At 42.8% G+C, this 27,024-nt stretch overlaps 1 protein-coding gene across 4 annotated transcripts in view; it reads right to left on the bottom strand.

Annotated features, from left to right (window-relative positions):
• Nucleotides 1-27,024, bottom strand: part of TBX15 (T-box transcription factor 15) — a 125,813-nt gene that overhangs the window by 59,864 nt on the left and 38,925 nt on the right. The window contains exon 1 of one of the 4 annotated variants that reach the window (XM_045166057.1): nt 5,769-6,567. The exons of the other annotated variants lie outside the window; for them this stretch is intronic. The gene's annotated coding sequence lies outside the window, so the exon portion shown is untranslated. Of the gene's footprint in view, nt 1-5,768; nt 6,568-27,024 lie in introns of those variants that run through there. 4 annotated transcript variants of the gene reach the window in all.

Genomic DNA, 27,024 nt, shown 5'->3' with positions numbered 1-27,024 from the left:
GCACTACTGCTGCCATTTTATAAGTGAGGAAACTGAGGTTTGGCAGGATGAAGAAGCTTTTCTCACGTTATATGACTAGCAGGGGTCAGAGTGGGATTTGACACTGCAGGCAATGCTCTTTCCACTATCGACCATTGCCCAGTTTTTAGAGCTAGTCCTGCAAAGTTGTGAGCTTCCCACTCTGAAGTGGGAAACACAGAGCTAATGTTCAGGCTGCTGGGTGAGAAGATAGCTCTGCTGCTGCTGCTGCTAAGTCACTTTAGTCGTGCCCGACTCTGCGCGACCCCATGGACTGCAGCCCATCAGGCGCCACCATCCCTGGGATTCTCCAGGCAAGAACACTGGAGTGGGTTGCCATTTCCTTCTCCAGTGCATGAAAGTGAAAAGTGAAACTGAAGTCGCTCAGTCGTGTCCAACTCTTCGCGACCCCATGGACTGCAGCCCACCAGGCTCCTCCGTCCATGGGATTTTCCAGGTAAGAGTACTGGAGTGGGGTGCCATTGCCTTCTCTGGAAGATAGCTCTACGGAAGCTAAAACATCCTTAGAAAAGAGAAAATTCAAACCAAGGTCAGATGGGAATTTTCCTTTCTCAGTCAGAGGGCAGTTATGTTCAGGAATATTTTAGGTCTCTTCACCAACTTAACATTATTTAACACATAAATACAAATGTAAAAGGCCCTTTTTGTTGTATTTCACCTCCTGTTTCCAGCCGTCGCTGGGTAAAAGATCCAAATGTGACAGATCACTAAAGATCACTCTTACGCTTTAGCTGAGAAATTAAGTAAAATAACATTAGAAGATACTTGGATTGGAAAATGTTTGGACTTTGTGAAATGTGAAATGACAGCATGGAAAGACAAGAAAACACAGCTGAAGTAGTTCCTATTTGTGCATAATTTGGTTTATTTAGGCTGAGGTCAGAGTTCAGGGCACAAAAGCTTTTGATAGTCTTAAATGTATACCTATATTTAAGGAGCGGAGAAGGCAATGGCACCCCACTCCAGTACTCTTGCCTGGAAAATCCCATGGATGGAGGAGCCTGGTGGGCTGCAGTCCATGGGGTCACTAAGAGTTGGACACGACTGAGCGACTTCACTTTCATTTTTCACTTTCATGCATTGGAAAAGGAAATGGCAACCCACTCCAGTGTTCTTGCCTGGAGAATCCCAGGGACGGAGGAGCCTGGTGGGCTGCCGTCTATGGGATCACACAGAGTTGGACACGACTGAAGCGACTTAGCAGCAGCAGCATACTTAAGGAGAAATCATCTGATAATAACATGTGAGAGCACTTTATAAACAGTAAAGCATCAAATTAACATATAAGATTGCAAGCCAATGATCAAGTTAGTTGGGAAGGCTAAGAATAAATAAGGACAACTATGGGTCCTGGGTTTTTCTAGAACAATCCTAAGTTCAAATATTTTATTTCTTTCCCCCACCCCCATAAAATTACAAGTTTTGAGACCAACTCTTGGTTCAAAAAATATTCTTGATCAAAGTACAGAAAATGCATAAATGGAATAACCAAAAATTGATCATAAGTTACATGGCAATATTGAAATCTAAAAACCTCTTGCCCCAGAGGTCTTCCAAAATTTGATCCTGGTTGACTGGGTGGTCTTCAAGATTGACTAGTCAATTTTAGGCCAGCAGCTGTCAACACATGCCCCTCCCCGAGGCTCATGGCATTTTTTCTGGGTGAATTGACACATTAGCTCATCCCTAAGCCAGTGCTTGTTTGCTCTTTGCAACCACAACTACTCCCAACCTCCCAACACCACCCCCACCTCCACTGCAGCCACCACCATAACACCATCAAATATCTGCCAAATTTCCATGATGTGAAAAGGAGGCCTTCCCCTAAAGGCTCTAGAAGAACTTGCTCTACCTTGTTAGGCTATTCTCACTGAGCAGCAATAAAAAAAAACAAATCCATGCTAACATGCTAAAGGGAAAGAATTAAGCAGCTGACTTGCAGTCAACAATTGTAAATTAACTATGACTCCTGGAGTGAGTGCACTTGGAAGTGGCAATTTCAAACATGTAAGTAACATAGACATTCAAAGATAGCTAGGAACATGCCATATCCTTCGATTATACTCAGGACACCACCAGCTACACGTAGTTTAAAATCCACCCAACCTATCAAGGCAAATATAATGGACCATCTTGTTTAATTAATAGAAGAGCCATGTGGCTAGAAAATGTAACAACCTCTCCAGTAATTTTCTAAATTTATCCATTCAATCAAGCACTCATTTATTCAACAAATACTTATTGACTATCTAGCCTGGGCCCACAAGTGTGTAAGATACTGTGAAGGCACAAAATGAAACAAGCTACGCTCTTATGTCCTCAGGAATTTACAAAATCACTTAGGAGATAGGTCAGGTTAATTAGGAATCTAATATTAATTGAACAGTTACAATCCAGCATAGCATACAGCATGCTGAGCGACTGCAATTCAAAAAAACCAAGTTCTGAAGTTCATCTCTTTTTTCCCAACTGTCTAATCTTGAACAAGCCATTTAACCTCTATAAGCCTTAGTTTCATCATTTACAAATTGAGGATATCATTAGTACCTACTTTGTGAAATTGCTATGAATCATTAACAAAGTGTGTGTCTGGGGGTTTATGTAAATACTTCATCAGTACTGAAAGAGATTGCTGTGTTGTTGTTATTCAGTCACTAAGTCGTGTCCAACTCTATGAGACCCCATGGACTGCAGCCCGCCAGGCTCCTGTCCATGTGATTCTCTAGGCAAGAATTCTGGAGTGGGTTGCCATTTCCTACTCCAGGAGTTGCCATTTCCTACTCCAGGAGATCTTCCTGACCCAGGGATTGAACCCATGTCTCCTGCATTGGCAGGTAGATTCTTTACCTCTGAGCCACCAGGGAAGCCCAGTAAAAGGGATACATAAATGCTGATTTTCATTATTATCTAAAAGGAGTATCAACAAAATGTTGTAGGAATTGTGAGGTGACAAGAACCTCGTCCAGCGCAGGGGTCTTTTCTGCACCTAATGAAGAGATATCTTCAAGATGAAAAGGAAGAGAGAGGGAAAGAAGAAGAAAGATATTCCAGGGAAAGGGAATTTTATGGCAGAGGCATGGTAGTAAAGTCTACCAGACAGGTTTAGAGAACAGCTAGTAATTGAGACCACATCTGTGTGATTTCTCTTGAATCCTCAGCACCTGGGACAGTGTCTGGCATCTATTGTGCACTCAATAAAATGTTGTTTTTGTTGACTTCATGAATGAATGAAGGAAGTGCTATATGTTTAGCAAAGCAAGAGAAGAGGTGAGGCCAGAGAAGGCTGGAGCCATATCAAGAATCTTGAATGCTATTCTTCTTCTGATTTTCTTCAGGAGACCAAAATATCCCCACTAATGAGATGTCTTAATTAAATGCCATGTTCCCAATGAAAACCCAACAGGGTCACCTCCAGGCATACTTTAAGTTTTTCGAATCCCATTAGCTAGTCCTTCCAGGACTATGAGTTTTATTAAAACTAATTGGCAACATCTAACCTGAAATCTTTCAGGGGCATCAGGGAATTCGGTCACCTCTATGAATAGCAATCAGTCAGTCATCTTAAAAATTCCTGACACTAACTCTCCTCCACATGAACTTAAGGAGAAAAGGTGCCTGTGATAATGAGAGTAAAATGAGGAAAGGAGCAAGCCCTTCTACAAGTGCTGGAACTGGTGATGCTTGTGTGTGTGTGTGTGTGTGTGTGTGTGTGCGCACATGTGCGCACACACTCTTTGGCAGGATTGCGGGGTTGCAGAGATGACTTCACCTTCAGGAAAATGATGGCTCCTGCACACAGAGCTGCTGCACCCTCCAGACCCTCACAGCAAGCGTCCCTGCTGTCTGTGATGAAGTGGGCTTTCCAGAGACGCTGCCAAGAAAGGGAAGGAGCACAGTCCCTCTTCAGAATCACGAAGACCCAGCTTTATGACTTTGGCCTAGTGATTTAACCTGCCTGAGTCAATTTCCTCAGTAAAGCAGGTATGTCCATGGCTCTCAGCAAAGCCTCCGGCACACTGCGGGAGTATATTAAATGTTAGTTCTGTCCATAATTTGGAAAAGGAGCTGGCCACAGGGTTAGATCTTTCCCCAATCGCTTCCCAATCCGTATTTGAGAGGGAAGGTTCTTTCAAAAAGAGAAAAGCAAATTCTAGCAAAGAGAACTTAGGATGTAGAACTGAAAAATATCACATAATGAAGACAACAGTTCAGGGCCTAGAACAAAAGCTATCAGAATTGAATGTGTTAGAAGGAGAGATTGTGGAAAGGCAGAAGGAGGGAAAGCAAAGGAACAGTGGAAATGCCAGCTAAGAAGGCCGGTTTTCATGTGGGTCTAATCCCTTGGACTGCAAGGAGATCCAACCAGTCCATCTTAAAGGAGATCAGTCCTTGGTGTTCATTGGAAGGACTGATGTTGAAGCTGAAACTCCAATACTTTGGCCACCTGACGTGAAGAGCTGACTCATTGGAAAAGACCCTGATGCTGGGAAAGATTGAGGGCAGGAGGAGAAGGGGACAACAGAGGATGAGATGGCTGGATGGCATCACCAACTTAATGGACATGAGTTTGGGTAAACTCTGGGAGTTGGTGATGGACAGGGAGGCCTGGCATGCTGCAGTCCATTGGGTCTCAAAGAGTCAGACATGACTGAGCGACTGAACTGGACTGAATCCTGGTTTGTGATGGCTGCCGCACTGGTTGAGAAGGAAAATGACTAGAACCTGAAAGAAGAGAAAACAGGGTGGACCACTGAGAAGAGATGTATGTTGGATCTTCAGTAAGGAAATGGGGCCAGGGAAGCAAATTCTAGCCCTGAAGAGAAAAGCAGAGCGATCATCCTTGGCTGAAGAAGCAGCCCAAGGGCACTGCTCCACAAGAGGTGGGAACGACAAGGAAGAGCTGGGAGCCGGCAGGGTCCCCTGGCCCCAGACTGACAACCTTGTCAAAAGTGCTTACGCTCTGGCTCAGGCTGAGGAAAACACACCCTGAGGAGGCAGCAAAGGTCTGGTGCCTAAGGGAGTCTTCCAGAGAGCACGCAGGTGAGACCTAAGATTGTGCATTATAACCCCTTTGACAGGTGAGATTACTGAGACCTAATCTAGGTTCCCAGGGCCACTTACACAGGAGCATTAGAGACAAGAAAAGGACTCCGGTCTCTCTTACCCCAAAGCTGGAATTCATCCCCCATCCACTCCACTCCACTTCATCCATCCCCTCCAAAAATTCTAAAATTGAATTCTTTAACAGTAGAAATGAACCCACTTTGGGGACACAGGGTAAGCATTAAGAGTGAGACAAACACTCTGGATTAATTGTATTCGTAGCAGTATCTTTATGTTTACAATTTACCAAGCTTGCCAATCTTAGAATCCCACCCTCATGTCCCAAGTTGCCAAAGAAATTCCTCTGCAAACCCCACCTCCCAAGTCTCTCCTGTCTTCTTTCTTTCCTTCAAAGCCCTCCCCAGAGAGAGTGAGTCAAAGGAAGCTAACCTGGTGGATTTTTTTGGTGATAGCCAATAAAAGGGTGGAGCAGGGTTAAAAAAAGAAAGAAAGAAAGCCTAACACTGTCTTCTAGGTAAAGGTTGCTTTGGGAATCCCACGGTCAATATTCCTACCCCCACTTCTGACTCTTTGAGTCATCTTGACCAGGTCACTTAATTCCATTCATTCCTCAGCCAACACCTTGGCTATACAGCATGCCTCTGTTTTTCCCCAGGCCTACCTACCTTGGACGGTCAGAATGACCTTTGAAGAAACAGTGTCCTCCAAGTGTGTCAGCAATTCAGAAACTGACAGCTTCTAAAATAGCTGGTGTGTTGTTGGGTGTCTGTTGCCTTCTGAAGGAGTGGTGGTGTCGCCGAGGCAGCAGGATTTCCTTGCCAAGGTTGTTCCTACCCTCCTCCCTGTGAGGCTCTGCACAGCCTCTCCCTATTCCAGCCCAGAAAGACTTCGAGCCCAGGGGCCGTGGCATTTAAGCACTGTCAAAGTTCCCACTTCAATCCCCATCATGGTGCCAGTTCAGCAACTGTCATGATGACCCAGCCTGAACTGTATTTAGAAGCTTTGGACTTGGTACCATGTCCTAGCCCATCTCAGAGTGACAGGAGATTTCCTGAGCACCTGGGCCTGTGATTCAAGGGCTCCTCCTCCCAGAGAATGAGAGTCAAAAGCACTTTCTTAATGGTCCATTTCCTTCTCAGGAGGGTACCCATTTGTTGGAGGATTCTCTTTAAGAGTCAATCTCCATCAACATTATTATACAATGCTATTTTAAAAATCGGTAATTCTTTCATAAAGTTTATAAGATGTGGCAGAGGAAAAAGAGAAAACCAGTTAGAAAGTGGGTTTAGTGCTCTGTTTATGGACTATGCTTACAAAGATACATTTCCCTGGGATTACACCCTGGGAATGCTCAGAATCTACCAGATATTGCCAGTGAATGGAGAGACCCAGCCTATGACTCAGCTTCTAGGGACACTGCATAATAATTCACCTCATCTTCTCAGCAGGCTCTGTGCCAGTCTTGAAAGGAGCCTACTGGAGTCCAAAAAAATTTATAAGGGATTCCTGGTTAGTGGTTAACAAAATAAATTTTAATTTATTTACACTTTAATGGAATCTCCACCAGGCAGGCAGACTGATAATTATATAACACTAATAGGGTGGGCTGTCAGTTTTGAGAGTCACTGCACAGACAGTGGGTCTAGGTGCTCAACTCTGCTAGACCACAGGAGAGAGAAAGGCCTTTTTTCCCAACTGACCCTCAACTCTCTGCCCCAGTGTCCCTGAGCAGAGTCCCTTGGAGATACCCTGTCATTTAAAAGGCATCAAAGTTTGGCCTCTTCCCATTTCTGGGCAAGGGCCCAACACTCAGAGAATGTGGTTTTAGGATCATGGCATCTAATCCATTCAAGGATTATTTTTTCCCCCCTACTGCTCAGATGGGTGTGTTAATCATCACCTCCCTTTGTTCTGTAATAAATTCAGCCCTGGCTAATTCCAAGCCTCTGTGCATCACTGAAGTTTAAAGATGGCGTTTTGACAGGTCAGATATTTAGAATCAATAGACCACCAACCAGTCAAAAACCTTAAGGAGTTTTAGGAACATGTGGAAGTAATTTTTTCTAAGAATTCACAAGTCTGAAGCATGAGATCTTATTGATGGCGTGTGGGCTGTTGTAGGTATTAAAGTATTATTTTATATGCCATATTCTACATGTAATCAAAATTGATTTACAGTGAATTCCTTATTATACCAAATACTGCACATTATCAGATATAAATTACAATGGAATACACACTATGTCACATCTTTAAGAGAAACCAATAAAAGACAGAAATAAAATTATATGTGAATGTGCAATGACTACATATGTAAAATACAATGACATAGGATAGGGAATTTCAGAGAAATCAGAATATTTTATGTGACTTGGCTATATATCTACATTTTAATTATAATCATCTCAACTGTATGTACTGAATCTTTTTGTAAAGAAAAAATTATCCCATAAAATGTTAATTTCTAAATTTTTATTTTATTTTTAAGAGAAATATTGGTTTTAATTAAATATAGGGTAAACTCTAGCCTAAAAATTAGCAAAATTGTTTAAACAAGACACAATTTCCACCTCCCATACTTTCTTATATGGCTTCAATTATTAAAAAAAAATTATGAAAATGTTAAAACAAAAATAGAAGCCTCAGATTTTTTAACTGTATAAAAACTCCCACAAAATCTTTCAGCACTGTTTCTTATTTAACAAAATAGCATCAATAGGAAGAGTAAAAAGTGTAAAAAACCATTATGACAACATTTCTGAAATTAGGGATAAATTTCTAATTTTTTAAATTGAGAGGTCATTTACCTAAAATCAATGAATGGGCTTTGGAGTTTTATAGATGACATAAAATTATAAGTTAAATTTGTAGGAGCTTGCATTTTTCTGGGAAGAGGATAAATGGTATTCATGGAATTATCAAAGGAATCTACTGACTCTAAAAGGACAAGGACCACTGATTTAATAGGATTTCTTCAAGTGGATAACTGTTTATTTTCCAAGCTCTCTTCTGCTGTAATGTAAAGCATTTTCCTTTAGCTGGACGTTTCCAAAGGAAGAAATATTCAAAGGACTGTTACACGGAATACTAGTGCTGCATCCTAATAGAAACACACACACACACACACACACACATATATTTTCTTTGTCTCCCTTACAAACTAGTTGTGTTGGCCAGGAGTGTTAAATGGTCATATGAGACCACCTCAACTTTCTCTGTATGATCCCTTAGTTCCCATTTATCTTTATTTCAGCCACATATACATGCAAGTGAGGGCTTCCCTGATGGCTCAGTAGTAAAGAACCTGCTTGCAATGCAGGAGAGCTGGGTTCCATCTCTGGGTCAGGAAGATCCCCTGAAGGAAGAAATGGCAACACACTTCAGTATTCTTGCCTGGAAAACTCCATAGACAGAGGAGCCTGGAGGGCTACAGAAAGTCCATGGGCTCACAAAAGAGTTGAACACGACTTAGTAACTGAACAATGGCATGCACCTGTGATTTTTTTTTTTACTATAATCCATATCACATCACGTTGAAAAGTAGGGTGATTATAAATTATCTTTACGTGAATGAAAATGGGGCTTTTCCTTTAGGCCTGGCTACTTTTACTCTTTCATACTCTCTCAATTTCCTCCCCCCTGCCCCTCAGAGAAACCTCAGGGGCACAGAAACCCCAGGCTCCCCAGGCTATTTCTCCTTCTGTGTGCCAAAACCCAGCCCGCTCGCTGTTGTGGACATGTGGTCCAGTCCCAACATCAGGGACATGCTCTCAGCCCACGAACCCCACACCTCAGAAGAAATCCTGCCCCTCCCCACCCCCAAGCCCTGCCTGTGTCCTCTAGGGCAGTGCCTGTGTCTGGCCTTGGAGCCAAGAGGCAGCTTCTCAGAGAAAGCTGGACGTGGCGAGTAGGTGACGCTGCCCTCGGCAGGACTGCCAAGGCTTTCCTAAAGGCCACAGCAACCGAGTCTGCCTGCGAGAACATTTTGGTGAGCTCAGTTTGTTTGCTACCGAGAACCTCCTCGTCCTCACAGTCTATTTTTACCACGCCGTGACGCTGAACACTCTGCTGTCATTAAAGTGAATGATATATAGAACCAACTCTCCATGAGCTATCACTGTAGGGGGAAAGGAACCCTGGATTCAGAATCAGAAATCAGGAGCTTGACCCCTGGTTTTGACCTTGGTGTGACCTTGAGGAAGCCATTTAACCCTGCTGAGTCTCAGTTGAAATAGCTGTGGAAAGTGGATTAGGAATCTCACTGCTTACCCAATTCAGGGAGTCATCAGCAGGGTAAAATAATGCAGATGAAAGCACTTTGTAAACTACAAATGACTTGGAAATGTAAGTAATCAGCATGGCATTTAATCATTTAATTCACAGAGATTTCTCCCTGTGCTCTAAACAGCATGCTAAATCCACATTTCTTTTATAGAGCCTGTTAAAGATAGGAAACTGAGGCTCAGAAGCAGAGTGGTGACATGAGAAGACCTGAATTTCCTCTTCTCATTCATCTGCACCTCCCCTACACTGCACCCTTAAGGTACTCTGAGCAACTATGATCTTTATTTTTATTTTTTAATTTAAATATTAAAAAAACTTATTAGCATATACTTGCTTTACAGTGTTGTGTTAGTTTCTACTGTACTGCAAAGAAAATCAGCTATATATATATATATATACATATGTCCCCTTTTGGGGTTTCCTTTCCATTTAGGTCACCTGGAGAAGGGAATGGCAATCCACTCTAGTATTCTTGCCTGGGAATCCCATGGACAGAGGAGTCTGCGCAGCTACAATCCATGGGGTCGAAAAATTGGACACAGTTGAGTGACTAACACTTAGGTCACCACAGATCACTGAGTAGAGTTCTCTGTGCTGTACAGTAAGATGATTATCCCTAGCTCCTGTAAGGCAAAGATCTAGACACAATGACCTCCCCATCATCTCATTCCATGACCCATGATTCCTCTAGAGGTGAGCAAAGTCACAGAGTACCTAGTGACGGAGTGGCAACTTATTAATGGCACCCGGATCTGATGACCAGGAACCCCATCATATCCTTGCTGCCCTGTCCTCTTGAACCCCAGCACCTGCTCATCTTCCAAGTGATAGCTCTGTGATATGACAAGATCCTGATTTATCAGCAAGAAATCACAGTACAGTTAGGGTGTCTCCCATGATAAGTACATTTTACTATAGATTCTCTGTTAAACAAAGTGTGTAGCACCTTTTCATTGATCAATAAAAACAGCCCACCATCTAGTGAGGCAGGCAGATTCCTTCTCTAGATGATCATTTACAGTCCATTCCAGGAGGTCTGCTCTATCACATATCCCTTTATATAGAGGCCATGAGGCTATAGGAAAGCTATTATAACCAAACAACTTTAATCATTACCCGTGACAGAAATTTTGTCCAGTCCAAAGGCAAAACATTTTGTGCATTGCTGCTGCTGCTGCTAAGTCGCGTCAGTTGTGTCCGACTCTGTGCGACCCCATAGACGGCAGCCCACCAGGCTCCCCCGTCCCTGGGATTCTCCAGGCAAGAACACTGGAGTGGGTTGCCATTTCCTTCTCCAATTAGGCCCATGGAATTCCCGTACCTGCAGCAGAGTCAGGCTGCTCCCATTCTATGAAATGAAGGCCCCTCCCAATGAAACCTGAGGTTTTTCAAAAAGTTACTCAGTTTCTCCAGGGTCCAACATTCCTATCTCTGTTCTCTCCAAGCCTCAGAGTAGCTCCTCCCTGGAAGTCTGTCTCACTTTTTTTTTGCCCACAGAGTTACTGTTGTGGCAGAACTCAACAATGTCTACAACTTTCTTTAACCTCCAAAGGAAATGCCTAATGATGGAGGAGGACCTTCTGGACATGCTGCTGACTGTTCAGAGGGGCTGACTTTCCTCCCCATCAGAAAGACCCTTCCATGGTTTGGATTGGGATAGCACATTAGGATCCAGTTCCTGAATCCAGGATAAAGCTGTTTATCCCTGAAGTTAGATGTTCTGCTAACTTAGTCTTTGGAAGAAATAATGTAACATGTCTCTTGTCTGCTCCTGAACTACCTGTGAAAGACTTTCTTCTGTCATTATTTGCAATTTAATGACGAGTTCATGTGGTCCATGATAAAAATACATCCTTTTAGACAAAGAGGATAAATGCATTTCAACATATATGTCAACTCTGGTCATTTGATGGTGGCAGTGAAGATCACAAAACTGAGGAGTATAAAACCTGATTCAAGCTTAGAGAGAAGAGTGCCAGATCAATTAATGAAGTCTGCCATCGGCATGATGGCAGGAGATTAGTAGCCCACAGGTTATTACATATTCGCTATCATACTCTTTCCAAGGCCTCCACTGAAATGCTGCCATGCATGAATTACAATGCTGTTCCTCTTCCCTACTTTAAGGGAATAAAGGCTATTGCGTCCTTGTGCATATTTTGTGTCATTCTTTCCACGTGGACCAGGTTTTCCAGAGGCAGCAGATAGGCCACTAATCTCTCTTCTCCTGCAATAAGGTCATCATGTTAGCAAACTTCCTCTGCTCTGACACAGTTGTGGTTTTAATGGAGAACTAATGTCTTCATCAGTATCTGTGCTATTTCACACTTCATTTCCTTCCCCAACTCTTGGATGGAAACCATCCGGTCCTGGTGATTTACTTTGTGGGAGTTTCTTTCAAGTTAGTTTCCTTCTCTGGGGATGCCACGCAAGCATTTTCAGGGCTCCAGCTGGGGAGCACCCAGCCTTGAAACATCAGTGTGTGATCAAGTCATTCAAGAAAGCCAAAGGCCTTGGCAGGGATCTGACAGCAAGGCCCTTAGCCCAGGCCTTCCAGTCTGAGGGTAACAGAAGCAGCTGCTAGTTTTTCTGCCTCTCAGTCAGCACAGTGTCTTGAGGTGGTCCAGATCACCAGAACCCAGAGAACTGTGAGCAGATGGAAAGAAAACACAAATGCTTTGAAATTGTGATCCAAGACTCAAGCTGTCTCCAGATCTCTCAATGAGGTTCACAAAATCTCTAAGCAACCTCAAGGCATTCCTGTCTCTTTTCTCTCGGAGCCTCAGAATAGCTCTTGCATGAAAGCCTGTCTCCTTTCTTTGCTGTGGCAGGACTCAGCAATGTCTGCAGCTTCCTTTAACCTTCTCAAGGAAATGCCTAATAAAGAATGCTTGATTCTTGATTCTCATTTATTTTCTATGTCCCATAGTTGTAGCCATCATCCAACCCAGATTTCTCTAAAACAGTCCTAATATCAAGTAGTCCATTCTGTGGCCCTTGAAATACATCTGCATTTAAAATTTAAAGATAGGAGATAATATCCTAATATCTAGCTTGAAAAACCATCCCTTAGCATAAGTACAAAACAAATACTTTACTTTTGATTTAGTGCATTCTGGCTACAAGGCACAGCTGGGAGGAATGAATAGGGAGGGAGAAGAAAGACGTGTCATGATTCCGAAAGATTTGTAAAGGGCTGCTTTTATGGAACAGAAGCAGAAAATACCCCTCCACCGGACATGACACAGTCCTGGTGACTGGGCATGTGTGGCTGTGGAGGAGAGATTCCCCTGCTAATGTGAGGCCTGAGGCTTCACAGGAGGGCAGGACTTTGTTTCTCCACTGGGAGGGAACATGAGGGGACAGAGGGGATGAAGGACCCAGAATGAAGCCGGCTAATGCAGAGCCAAGAGCCAGGGGCATAAAGAGGACTGCTATATTTAAAACAGATAATCAACAAGGACCTATTGTATAGCACAGGGAACTCTGTTAAATGTTATGTGGCAGCCTGGATGGGAGGGGAGTTCGGGGGAGAATGCATACATGTATATTGGAGAAGGAAATGGCAACCCACTCCAGTGTTCTTGCCTGGAGAATCCCAGGGACGGGGGAGCCTGGTGGGCTGCTGTCTATGGGGTCGCACAGAGTCGGAAATGACTGAAGCGACTTAGCAGCAGCAGCAGCATACATGTATATGTATGGCTGAGTCCCTTTGCTGTCCACCTAAAACTATCACATTGTAAATCAGCTATAAGCCAATATAAAATAAAAAGTTAGAAAAAGAGAACCTCTCTCTTCATGGAGCCTTAGGGCAGAAGCCCTCACAGTGTGGTCTCATTTTTGGCCACAAAGATAGTTTAAATGAGTACCACATTGGACCACTGAGGTATCTGCCAAAAGCAGTAGAAAACATATGACCACCTTCCTCGCAGAACAAATTCTAAATACAGGGCAGAGCTGAGGCCCTCCAGAAAAACCCTCTTTAAGGGGCACTGGTCTAAGCTGCATGACCGCTGATATGGCTTTGCTGTTACTGTTCTGTTACTTTTTTTCTAATGAATATCTGATATTTATGCCTTGATAATTACAGGGCTAGCCCTTACCATTCTACAGAAAGTAAGATTTAATCAAAACACCAGGTAGAACTCAAATACCATTACCAAAAAACAAATAAGAAAGAGACAGCCTCAGTCACTCTAATCTGGTTCTTTGCCAAATGAGGCAGTGAAGACAGGGGAGCTGGGCATGTCACTGTGGCACTCTGAATAGGTACTTCCATTTATGCCACCAAAAAGCACACAGGAGCAATTTTCATACTGCAACAAGTGTAAACTTTTAAGAACAGCCAGACTCATTCATTCGGATGCCTTCCAGCTATATTCAGTAAGAGTAGACTATTTCAGGAAAACAACAACTAGACATAAACTTTATCAGTAATGTCATAAAACACCTAGTTTGGAATAAATTTACTTGACAGCAAAGATTCTCCTTTCCCAGAGACTTATGCATGCATGCTCAGTTGTGTCCAACTCTTTGCGACCCCAGAGATGGCAGCCCACCAGGCTCCTTTTCCCATGGAATTTTCCAGGCAAGAATACTGGAGTGGGTTGCCATTTCCTACTCCAGAGGATCTTCCCAACCCAAGAATCGAACCCCAGTCTCTTGCATCTCCTGCATTGGCAGGCAGGTTCTTTACCACTGCACCACATGGGAAGCTCTTGGAGACTAGAAATGTTCAAACTGCAGCTGTCAGAAGATTATCAAATAATTAGGAAGAAGTTCATCTCCCAACAGTGTAGGAGATACCGTCCCCAGTTGGCTTGATATCCTAAGTTCTTAGCAGAGTTCCACACTGAGTTCTGTGGAGTTTAATATGCAGGCAACTGCTAATATGAAATTCCCCAGAATAAGAAGCAGCATGTCTCTCAGTTAAAGAATAGGAGTAGCCTGTTCCTCCTACTACTTCTCCCAGCTGGAGAAGGGCGACTGGAGGAGTTTTGGGGTAACAATAACAACAGTCCTTGGCCCTGAGCCTGGAGCAGGAGATCTGTGGAATCCCAGGCCTCAGGCCTCGCCTTCTGGCTGGCAGGGTCTCCAAATGGCTTTTGAGCTCTCCTTGGCAGTCATTACAGTTCACCTGCTGCAACCGCAGGTGCCATTTTCTGCTCAGCCTCATGGCCTCGGTTGCAACACCCCACTGTCCCTGATCCGTGTGCTGAAACCTGAAGGTCACCACTGACCTCAGCCAAAATTGCTTCCTGCTCCCACCCCTGCCAGTCTGTATCACATACTCCGAAGGTTATGGCCTGATGTCAGTGCCCCCTGTCTCGACATGGGCCTTGCTTCCCCAGACCTACAGCCCCTATAAAGTTTTCTCTCTTCCCTGTGCCGCCCCTCCTGCTGCAAGTGTGAAAGGGGCTGGTCCCCACCAGTGTTAGAAATCTGAATGTGACTCTCCAGCAGTGCCATCAGTTGCTGGGAATGTGGGCTGGGAAGATGATACAGGTCTACACAAGGAATGTAATTTGTTAAAGAATTTTCTGTGCTTTTGAATTTTTTGAATGGAATTTTTTGAATCCATGCATTCAAAACAAAACAAAAGCAGGGCTTCCCTGGTGGTCCAGTGGTTAAGAATTCGCCTTACAATGTAAGGGACATTGGTTTGTTCCCTGGCCTGGGAGGATCCCACATGCCATGGGGCAACTAAGCCTGTGCATCACAACTACTGAGCCCCTACTCTAGAGTCCATGAGCTGCAACTGCTGAACCTGTGTCCTGCAACTACTGAAGCTCGCTAGCCCTGGAACCCATGCTCTGCAACAAGAGAAACCACTGCAACGAAAAGCCTGCACACTGCAATGAACAGTAGCTACCACTTGCCGCAACTAGAGAAAGCTCATGTGCAGCAATGAAGACCCAGTGCAGCCAAAAATAAAAAAAAGAACTTCAGTGAGCCTCCAAAAAAAAGTTAAAAACAACAACAACAAACAAACAAAACCAAAAACCAAACACGCCTTCACAGATTGAAACCAAGACTCTCAATTATTTTAAGTGCAAGTTCCCCTCTCACCCAGGGCCTTTAGAGGCAACAGCCTTAGGTCCATTCTTTTTATAAGACTTTTTACAACCCTGGAGCCAACCATCAGTTCAAGGTGTTTAATTCCTCTGTCTCCTGGGAAGTCTGCCCTAACATAGGCTTGCTGCTGCTGCTGCTGCTGAGTCGCTTCAGTCATGTCTGACTCTGTGCGATCCCAGAGATGGCAGCCCCCCAGGCTCCTCTGTCCCTGGGATTCTCCAGGCAACAACACTGGAATAGGTTGCCATTTCCCTCTCCAATGCAGGAAAGTGAAAAAGCGAAGTCGCTCAGTCGTGTCCGACTCCTAGCGACCCCATGGACTGTAGCCTACCAGGCTCCTCCGTCCATGGGATTTTCCAGGCAAGAGTACTGGAGTGGGGTGCCATTGCCTTCTCCAACACCCACAAATGCCCAGACTGGGCACCCACATGAGTATGGCTGAATTTCCCAAGTGAACTACCTTTCACTCAGCAAATAGAAACACAGCTACTCTTGGGCTCCCAGAAAGCTGCCAAGGACTTTTTCTTTGGCTAAGAACCTGCACCGAAGCCCACAAAAGACAGACATCGAGTGCTTCTTTTTCTTGAAATTCTGCTGTCTCAGAAAACCAAGAGCAGGAAACCATCAGGAAAGGCTCTTAGCACCTGAAGCAACAGTACATCCCATATTTAGATCTACCCTCAGCTCAGCCCTCTGAGCAGTATGAGACAGAGAAAGTAGCCACAAAAGAAGGCTGGAGAAAATGGGGACATTTCATTTTTTAAAAAATATTTAGACCCAGTACTGGCATTTTTTCCATATTACAAGGAATTGGTTTCTGGCCTGTGGACAGCTGAGATTATACTCTTCAAAACTGGATTTTGTAACAAAGCCACTGATTCTAATTATAAAACAGATTTTAAAATTCAGTTTCATTATTTCACAGTTCACACCAGAAGATTTCAGATGGGAATGGATGATACATGAGAAAGGCCATGTGCTTATAATATGTATGATGTTACACATATGGGAATTATCTGAAATCAATGTCTTCTTAACCCAGCACTAATGTTTTACACACAGGTTGTTTCACTTTTCTTTATTTCTTCCTTCCTTTCTTTCCCTTTCTTTCTTTCTCTTTCAGTTTATCGACCTTTACACTCAAGAAAGTCAACAATTCTCTTCCCTAAATGAAAAATTTTCATGAATTTTGGTGAAGATTTTCTTGCCCCCTACAAAGGTAGACATTCTTTCAGGAGACCTGAATTTGTTCTAAATAAACACTCTAAAATTAACCGGGCCAAGCAGTTGTCTTCATTTGAAGCAGGAGTGGACTTAACACGAATACTATAAACTGAAATTAGTGGCCCTTGCCTGCCTTTCTAAGTTCTCAGGAAGACCAAATGAAGCCCAATGTACTATTCCTCAAGAATCATTTTATCTCATGACATCCAGATGATGGCTGGGAGGAATATTAATCTTCACGTGGACGCTTGGAAAAGCATCAGTCTCATCAGCTACTTTCCAGGAGACTGTCAAAGCTTTTTATTTTTTATCCAACCAGCAACCAAAACAATCTGTATTTTGAAAACTAAATGCTCAAATTCTCAAACTCAGATGAACTTGGGGGTACCAAGGAAAGCTAAGGCATTCTCCTACTTGACTTGTTGCAGCAAGGATCAAAGGAAGCTTGGAATGGGTGCAATATCACAGCCCTGGAATGGAGGTCAGGTATTTGGCCTTTCCCTGGCTTCCGATGATATCGAATACAACAGATAAATTAAGATCAAGGCACACTGCAGTTCTAAAAGCACCAGCCTGTCCCCAGGAGATCCCAAGGGAGAGTCGTCATCTACCACAGGCCAGGTCTTGTCCTCACTTGGAGGAATGCCTGTTAACATGGGGATGGATTACCTACAATAACGTGTAATCAAAAGCCCTACAACATGATCACAGAAGGAGGCAAACTCATCAAGTGCATTCACTTGAACTTGGCCAAGGAAGAGATCCCAGTGCGGCACAGGACATAGCCGACAAGACTCACCCTGCTCCGACTCCTGATGAAGCATGCGTGTGTGGAGAGGTGGTTACCCGAAATAGCAAGAGAGCTCAAGTGCTTACGGGAAAATCTGACCCTTTAACTTAAGGCAAGCATGGCCTACCAGCAAATCTCAAAGACAGGAAATATTTCTGGGCTTAATAACTCAAGTCAATATTCATTTCAAGTTGGAGGATTTCCTTGATCCAACTGTTGGTTTCCACGATTGATATATGCAGGCATCCTAGCTGGGAGCACTGCATGACTTAACAGGTTCTTATTCAGCATAGACTTAAAGTTCCACAAGATCTAACCATTAAGAAGGCAGAATTCTAAGTACCACCTTGGTTGGAAGAATTATAAGATACCAAGCTTCAGGCTTCATCAGGCTCAAGAGTAAGGCCCATGAAGGGAGTATGGGGAATCTGAGCCATCTTTCCAGAAGCCACCTTCATGGACAACATAGAATCACCTACATAGTGTCACTTTAGGGTTGCCAGGAATGCCTCCCTCACTCTAAGTTAGCCTACAGCCCACCACTGGAGGTCATCTAGGTCATGGTTTTATTTTTATTTCAAAGAAACTTTTCAAATATAAAGGCCCTTTTCTTTTAAAAGGTCACCAGCATTTTAAATAGGGAAGACTACATTAATATATATATGTAGATAAATACATAAGAATATGTTAAAATATATACTGTTTTTGTTGTTGTTTAGTCAATCAGTCGTATCTGACACTTTTGCGACCACATGGGCTGTAGCCCACCAGGCTCCTCTGTCTATGGGATTTCCCAGGCAAGAATACTGGAGTGGATTGCCATTTTCTTCTCCATGAAAAATATATACATGTACATATATATATATATATATATAATAGAGATATATGTGTGCTGCTGCTAAGTCACTTCAGTCGTGTCCGACTCTGTGCGACCCCATAGATGGCAGCCCACCAGGCTCCCCCATCCCTGGGATTCCCCAGGCAAGAACACTGGAGTGGGTTGCCATTTCCTTCTCCAATGCATGAAAGAGAAAAATGAAAGTGAAGTCGCTCAGTCCTGTCCGACTCTTTGTGACCCCATGGACTGCAGCCCACCAGGCTCCTCTGTCCATGGGATTTTCCAGGCAAGAATACTGGAGTGGGTGGCCATTGCCTTCTCCAGAGATATATGTGTATGTATGTGTAAATATATATATTGAAAAGTGAGGTCTGGAACTACTATAGTGATTTTTATTCTGCCATGGAGAATGTAGAGCCACTCCAGGGTCACAATGTTAAGCTAACACAGCAAAAACTTTAAATTTACAAGAGTCAACAAATTTCATCATTCTGTCTCCTATCACACACATCCCAAAGCAGTCAGTGTTTTTCAGAAAACCAGTCAGTAGATGGATAACTCATGTGGGGGGGGCACAGGGAATGGGGAATGCCATAAAATATAATGCAGGGCCCTGCCCCTGAAGAATTTACAACCAGAGGGTAGACAGTCTGGAAACACAAAATTGTTCAGTCAGAAAAAAAAAAAATTCTGTCATGCTTTTCTGCTATCAATAGGTAATATTCTTTCTGCAAGGGTCTGGAAACACAGCTCACAGAACAATTTCACAAAAAGAAAGTGCTTTCCCCTCTAGGATAAGCAGGGAGTGGGAAAAAAAAAAAAAAAAAAGAGAATTACTTGGGTCATGGTCTCTTGCTTCAACTCTATGACCTTGTTCTAGGCTCCAAGGAATGCTTGGGTCTGGAGATTTAGTGAGACCCAAGGCTTAGTGACAGCAGCCCACTCTTCCCTATGTGTGTCCCTTCGAGATTTATACGCCCCATGTAAAAATTCACCTATACAGCAGTTCATCTTTCCAGGCAAGGTAAATGTGCAGAGTTTATCCTAGGTCTGTAAAGACCTCCTCTCCTGATGGCTATGAGCTATAGGATCTTGCCTGCCTTCTCATTCTCATCAATAACTTCCTTCTCAGAATTGGTACAGACTTACTCTTGTTACCTATAAAACACAGTGATGATTTACATACTTTAATATGACATTGGCCATGGCTTAGTATATGCTCATCTTCTCTTCCCTATAAGTATATAAACTTCTTAAGATCAGGAACCATGTTTATGCTCTACAGACTCTATGAGGACTAACCAAACAATCAACCATCACTAGACAAAAGCATATTAAGTTAATTGGTGGATTTATTGCAGTTCTCAACAAACATTCAAATAAATCAATTACCTAAATCAAAATTATACATTGGGCTTTCCTGGTGGTCTAGTGGTTAAGAATCCACCTGCCAATGCAGGGGAAATGAGTTCAATCCCTGGTCTAGGAAGACCCCATATTCTGTGGGACAAGCAAGCCCATGGCCACAGCTACTGAAGCCCACATGCCCAGACTGTGCACCACAACAAGAGAAATCAGTGCAGTGAGAAGCCCATGCACCACACCTAGAGAGTAGTCCCAACTCACAGCAACTAGAGAAAGCCCAAGTGCAGTAATGAAGACTGAGCACCGCCAAAAATAAATTAGTTAATAATAATTATACAGCCATGCACCTGTGTAAGTCACACCTAGGCTTGAAATGTTGAACCAAAGAAAATTCAAAGAAAATTAACTAAAGACCTTAGAGTAAAAGGTCAACTAATAAACAGAAAAGAAATGATGGAGATAAAAATATCCTTACCAATAGACCTTGAAGTCATCATTCCACTTTAACAACAAGTGAAAACCTGAACAAACTGAAAAATCAACAGATTTGCTTAGATATGTCAGAGAAATGAGGCCACAAGGAGAATCACTCTCCCAATCAAAAAGGGGGTGGTGGCGATACTGAGAATCACAACTTAAGTACAGCAGAAACCCGTGAGCACAAACCTCTGCAGGAACTGGTGCCAGAGTAGGAAGACCTAACCTGTAACTGACCAACTGCTGGAGACAACTCTGGAGAGCCAGTTATAGGTGGTATCCCACACTTTTGTGAGTTTTACTTCCAGGAGCTCTTTTTTAGTGACTATCATAGAAAAATTCCCTCATACTTCCAGCATGGAAAGGGAACCATTCTGAAATACACCAGAGCATTCTCTTCCCAACAAGGCCTTCCCTAAGAAGTAACTATTTGCCAGAGCATAACATATCTGGATGAAGGAAATTACCCAAATTCAGCACCCCTCTATCCATCCTGTCCCACTCAAGGGAAAAGGAGGAGAAAACTGAGAATCACTGGTGAAGTTTACAGTCCAGGACACAGGCTCATCTGTGCCCCAATTACAGAACTAATTCTTTCTCTCCCTTCCACACCTACCACCACACCACTAAAAGCCTATTTACTACAGTTCCTTTCACACAGTACAACATGTCCAGATTCCAACCAAAAATTACAAGGCAGGTGCTGTACTCAGTTGCTTCAGTTGTGTCCGACTCTTTGTGACCTGATGGACTAGGCAGTATTTGCCAGGCTCCTCAGTCCATGGAGAAGGCAATTCTCCAGCACTCTTGCCTGGAAAATCCCATGGACGGAGGAGCCTGGTGGGCTGCAGTCCATGGGGTCGCTAAGAGTCAGACACGACTGAGCGACTTCACTTTCACTTTTCACTTTCATGCATTGGAGAAGGAAATGGCAACCCACTCCAGTGTTCTTGCCTGGAGAATCCCAGGGACGGGGGAACCTGGTGGGCTTCTGTCTCTGGGGTCGCACAGAGTCGGACATGACTGACGTGACTTAGCAGTAGCAGTCAATCCATGGGATTCTCCAGGAGAGAAGACTGGAGTGGGTTGCCAGACCCTCCTCTAGAGGATCTTTCTGATGAAGGGATTGAACTCGCATCTCCTGTGTCTCCTGCACTGCAGGTGGATTCTTTACCAGAGTCACCAGGGAAGCCCCTATGGCAAACTAAAAGGCAAAAAACTACAGTCTGAAGAGATTGAACAGCAGCACAATGAGAGTCAGATGTTGGATTCAGGGAAGTTGGAATTATCAGGCTAGGAATTTAAAACAACTATGATTATTGTGCTAAGGGCTCTAATGGAAAAAGGAGACAATGCAATAATAAATGAATAATGTAAGCAGAGAGATGAAAAGTCTAAGATAGAGTCAAAAGAAATGCTACAGATTAAAAATACTGTAACAAAATGGAAAATGGTTATTCAGTTCAGTATAGTTGCTCAGCCGTGTCCAACTCTTTGTGATCCCATGGACTGCAGCACCCCAGGCTTCCCTGTCCATCACCAGCTCCTGAAGCTTGCTCAAACTCAAGTCCATTGAGTCTGTGATGCCATCCAACCATCTCATCCTCTGTCATCTCCTTCTCCTCCTGCCTTCAATCTTCCCTAGCATCAGGGTCTTTTCCAATCAGTAAGTTCTTCACATCAGGTGGCCAAACTATTAGAGTTTCAGCATCAGCATCAATCCTTCCAATGAATATTCAGGACTGATTTCTTTTAGGGTTGACTGGTTTGATCTCCTTGCAGTCCAAGGGACTCTCAAGAGTCTTCTCCAACACCACAGTTCAAAAGCATCAATACTTTGGTGCTCAACTTTCTCTACAGTCCAAATCTCACATCCATACATGACTACTGGAAAAACCATAGCCTTGACTAAACAGATCTTTGTTGGCAAAATAACATCTCTGCTTTTTAATATGCTTTGGAAAATGGTTGTAATGGGCTTATTGTTGCTGCTGCTAAGTCGTTTCAGTCGTGTCCGACTCTGTGCAACCCCATAGACGGAAGCCCACCAGGCTCCCCCGTCCCTGGGATTCTCAAAGCAAGAACACTGGAGTGGGTTGCCATTTCCTTCTCCAATGCATGAAAGTGAAAAGTGAAAGTGAAGTCGCTCAGTTGTGTCCGACTCTTAGCAACCCCATGGACTGCAGCCTACCAGGCTCCTCCGTCCATGGGATTTTCCAGGCAAGAGTACTGGAGTGGGGTGTCATTGCCTTCTCCAATGGGCTCACTGGTAGACTGGAAAAGGTTGAGGAAAGAATCTCTGAGCTTGAGGATATAGTAAGAGCAAATTCCAAAACGAAAACTTAAAGAGATAAAGACTGAAAAAAAAAAAAAGAACAGAATATCCAAGAACTGTAGGACAACTATAAAAGGTATAACATAAACATAATGAGAATACCAAAAAAATAAGAGTAATAGGAATGGAAGCAATATTTGAGGCAATAGTAACTGAGAATTTCCCCCAAATTAACGTCAGACACCAAATTATAGATCTAGGAAGCTAACACCAAATAAGATAAATTAAAAAACAAACAAAAAAACCGTACCTGAACACAAATATTCCAACTTAAAAAATCAAAGATAAAGAGAAAAACATCTTGAAAGAAGCCAGAGGGGGAAAAACACATTACCTATAGAAAAATAAAAATAAGAATTACTGCTGATCTTTCCCAGAAACCATACAAGCAAGAGGAGAGTGGAGTGAAACAATTAAAGAGTTGAGAGAAACAACCAACCAACCTAAATTATCCTTCAAAAGTGAAGGAAAGATTAAAACTTTCTCAGATAAAAATTGAGGGAACTTGCTGCCAGAGACCTGCCTTGTAAGAAATGTTGAAAACGATTCTTCATAGAGCAGAAAAATGAAACAGGTCAGAAACTTGGATCTATGTAAAGAAAAGAATAAATAAGTGAAGATAAAACAAAATATTCTATCTTTCTTATTAATTGATCTAACACGTAATTGGGATTTCCCTAATGGTATAGTGGTTAAGACTCCCGCTTCCAATGCAGGGAACGTAGGTTCGATACCTGGTCAGGAAACTAAGATCCTATGCGCCTTTTTTATTGGGTCTTCCCTGGTAGCAGAGCTGGTAAAAAAAATTCATCCACAATGCAGGAGACCCTGGCTCAATTCCTGGGTTAGGAAGATCCTCTGGAAAAGGGACAGGCTACCCACTCCAGTTTTCTTGGGCTTCCCTGGTGGCTCAGAAGGTAAAGAATCCACCTGCAATGCAGGAGACCTAGGTTAGATCCCTGGGTTGGGAAGATCCACTGGAGAAGGGAACAGCTACCCACTACAGTATTCTGGCCTGGAGAATTCCACGGACTGTATAGTCCATGGGGTCGCAAAGAGTTGGACATAATTGAGCAACTTTCACTTTCCCAACAGGTAATAATAACAACAATGTATTTGATTATGCATGTTTATGTATTTCTTTATGCTTATATGTATATGCTTATTTTCATATGCTTATGTGCATATATATACATGCAAAAGCATTTATATATATATATATATATGCCGATATACAAACATATGCTTATGTATAAGTGAAATGAATGACAGAAATGTTTCAACAATGGGAGGGAATAACCTGGAAAAGAATCTGAAAAAGAATATATGCATATATATGTATGCATGCATGCTCAATTGCTAAGTTGTATCTGACTCTTTGCAATCCCATGGACCAGGCTCCTCTGTCCATGCGATTTTCCAGGCAAGAATACTGGAGTGGGTTGCCATTTCCTCTTCCAAGGGATCTTTCTGATCCAGGAATTGAACCTGCATCTCCTGCATGGGCAGGTGGGTTCTTCACTGCTGAGCCACCAGGGAAGGGCCATATTCAAATACACACAAACACACACATGCATATATACATACATACACACACACACACACACACGTGTGTCTGTGGGTATGTTAGTCATTCAGTCATGTTCAGCTCTTTGTAACCCCATAGACTGTAGCTCACCAGGCTCCTCTGTCCATGGAATTCTCCAGGCTTTAATACTGGAAAGGGTTGCCATTCCCTTCTCCAGGGGGTCTTCCTAAGCCAGGGATTGAATCCAAGTCTCCCACATTGCAGAGTCTTTACCATCTGAGCTACCAGGGAAGTCCACACATACATATATACTCACACATTTATACAGGGCTTCCCAGGTGGCTCAGTAGTAAAGAATCTGCCTGCCAATGTAGGAGACATGGGTTTGATTCCTGGGTTGGGAAGATCCCCTGGAGAAGGAAATAGCAACCTACTCCAATATTCTTTGGAGAAGGCAATGGCACCCCACTCCAGTACTCTTGCCTGGAAAATCCCATGGACGGAGGAGCCTGGTAGGCTGCAGACCATGGGGTCACGAAGAGTCGGACATGACTGAGCGACTTCACTTTCACTTTTCACTTTCATGCATTGGAGAAGGAAATGGCAACCCACTCCAGTGTTCTTGCCTGGAGAATCCCAGGGACGGGGGAACCTGGTGGGCTGCCATCTATGGGGTCACACAGAGTCGGACACAACTGAAGTGACTTAGCAGCAGCAGCCAAAAAAAAAAAAATCCCATACTATAATATTCCTTCTTTAACTCTTCCTGATCTATTTAGTGGTTAGGATATACACTAAGAATGAACAACAGGTGAAAGAGAGGGGGCTGCTATTCCAGAGATAGAAAACAGCAACTAAGGCACAAAGGTACAAAATGAGTAAAAGCATAACGAGGAGAGAAGTTAGGCTGGGTCAGGAAAATCCTCGAGAGTAGGAAATGGCAACCCACTCCAGTATTATTGCCTGGGAAATCCCATGGACAGAGGATCCTGGTGGGCTATAGTCCATGGGGTTGCAAAAAGTCAAACACAACTTAGCAACTAAACAACAATAACATCTGAATCACTGTGCTACACACCTGAAACCAACACAACACTGTAAGTCAACTACACTTCAATTTTTAAAAAGAATGGAAAGAAATAATTAGGAATATTTGGTTGTTATAAGAAATTATCAGGAAATTCCCTGGTGGTTCAGGGGTTAGGACTCAGTGTTTTCACTGCAGGGACCCAGGTTTAATCCCTGGTTGGGAGCTAAGATCCCACATGCCTCATGGTACATTCAAAGAAAAAGAGAGAAAGAAAGTATCACTCACACTACCCAGGAAGTAGTATAATATTACTTGAAAGTACACTTGGATTAGTTGTAAATGTATATTACAAATTCTTAGGCAACCACTAATAAAAGCAAAAATTTTTAAAGATGTATAATTGATATTCTAAGAAAAGAGAGAAATGGAATCATACTTAAAACCACAAAAGGCAGAAAAAGTATACGAGACAAAAACAAGATCAAAGAGCAAGGTAACAAATAGAAAAGCACCAAATTGGTATATATTAATCCAACTATATCAAAAATCACTTAAATATCAATGGTCTAAATATATCAGTTAAAGATTGTCACAATAAAGACTGTTATAGGGAATCAAAAAACAAGAACCAACTCTAAGTTGTCTATAAGAAACCCATTTAAAATATAAAGACACACATAGATTAAAAGCAAGTAGGTAGAGAAAAACATACCATGCTAATACCGATCAAAAGAAAGCAAAAGTAGCTATATTAATTTCAAACACAGCAGATTTCAGGGCAAGGAAAATTATCAGGAAAAATGAAGGTGATGACATAGCACAGGTCAATATTCCAAGAAGACATAACAGTCTTTCATGTATATGTGCCTAACAACGAAGCATCAAACCACCTAAGGCAAAAAATTGACAGAACTACAAGGAGAAACCGATGAATCTACTATTACAGTTGGAGACTTCAATATCACTCCATCAGAAACAGACTCAGAGGTTGAAAAATCAGTAAGGACACAGTTGAATCCAATAGTATATTATATCCATCAATCAACTGGATATAATTGACATCTATAGACTACTTCATCTAACAGCAGCAGAATACTCATATTTCTCAAGTTTACATGGAGCATATGTCAAGACAGACCATATTCTAGGCCATAAAACAAAGCTTATGAGTTTAAAAGAATAAAAATAATAAAATGTCTGCTTTCATGCCACAATATAATTAAATTAGAAATTAATAACAGAATGATAGCTAGAAAATCCCCAAATACTTGGAAATTAAGCAACACACTAATAAATAACACACAGGTAAAGGAAGAAATATCAATACAAATTTTTAATATTTTGAATGAAATAAAAATGGAACAAAATCATCAATGGATGCTAAAACAAGTGGGTCAAAGTTAGATTAGGAATAAGATCAGTTCAGTTCAGTTCAGTCACTCAGTCGTGTCCGACTCTTTGCGACCCCATGAATCGCAGCACGCCAGGCCTCCCTGTTCATCTCCAACTCCCGGAGTTCAGTCAAATTCATGTCCATCGAGTCAGTGATGCCATCCAGCCATCTCACCCTCTGTTGTCCCCTTCTCCTCCTGCCCCCAATTCCTCCCAACATCAGGGTCTTTTCCTCTTTGCATGAGGTGGCCAAAGTATTGGAGTTTCAGCTTTAGCATCAGTCCTTCCAATGAATACCCAGGACTGATCTCCTTTATAATGGACTGGTTGGATCTCCTTGCAGTCCAAGGGACTCTCAAGAGTCTTCTCCAACACCACAGTTCAAAAGCATCAATTCTTCGGCGCTCAGCTTTCTTCACAGTCCAACTCTCACATCCATACATGACCACTGGAAAAACCATAGCCTTGACTAGATGCACCTTTGTTGGCAAAGTAATATCTCTGCTTTTTAATCTGCTATCTAGGTTGGTCATAACTTTCCTTCCAAGGAGTAAACGTCTTTTAATTTCATGGCTGCAATCAC

Source organism: Bubalus bubalis, chromosome 6, assembly GCF_019923935.1.
Source record: "Bubalus bubalis isolate 160015118507 breed Murrah chromosome 6, NDDB_SH_1, whole genome shotgun sequence".
Taxonomy (NCBI): Eukaryota; Metazoa; Chordata; class Mammalia; order Artiodactyla; family Bovidae; genus Bubalus; species Bubalus bubalis.
Note: the sequence above shows the minus strand (reverse complement) of the source record. Positions and strands in the feature narration are given on the sequence as shown.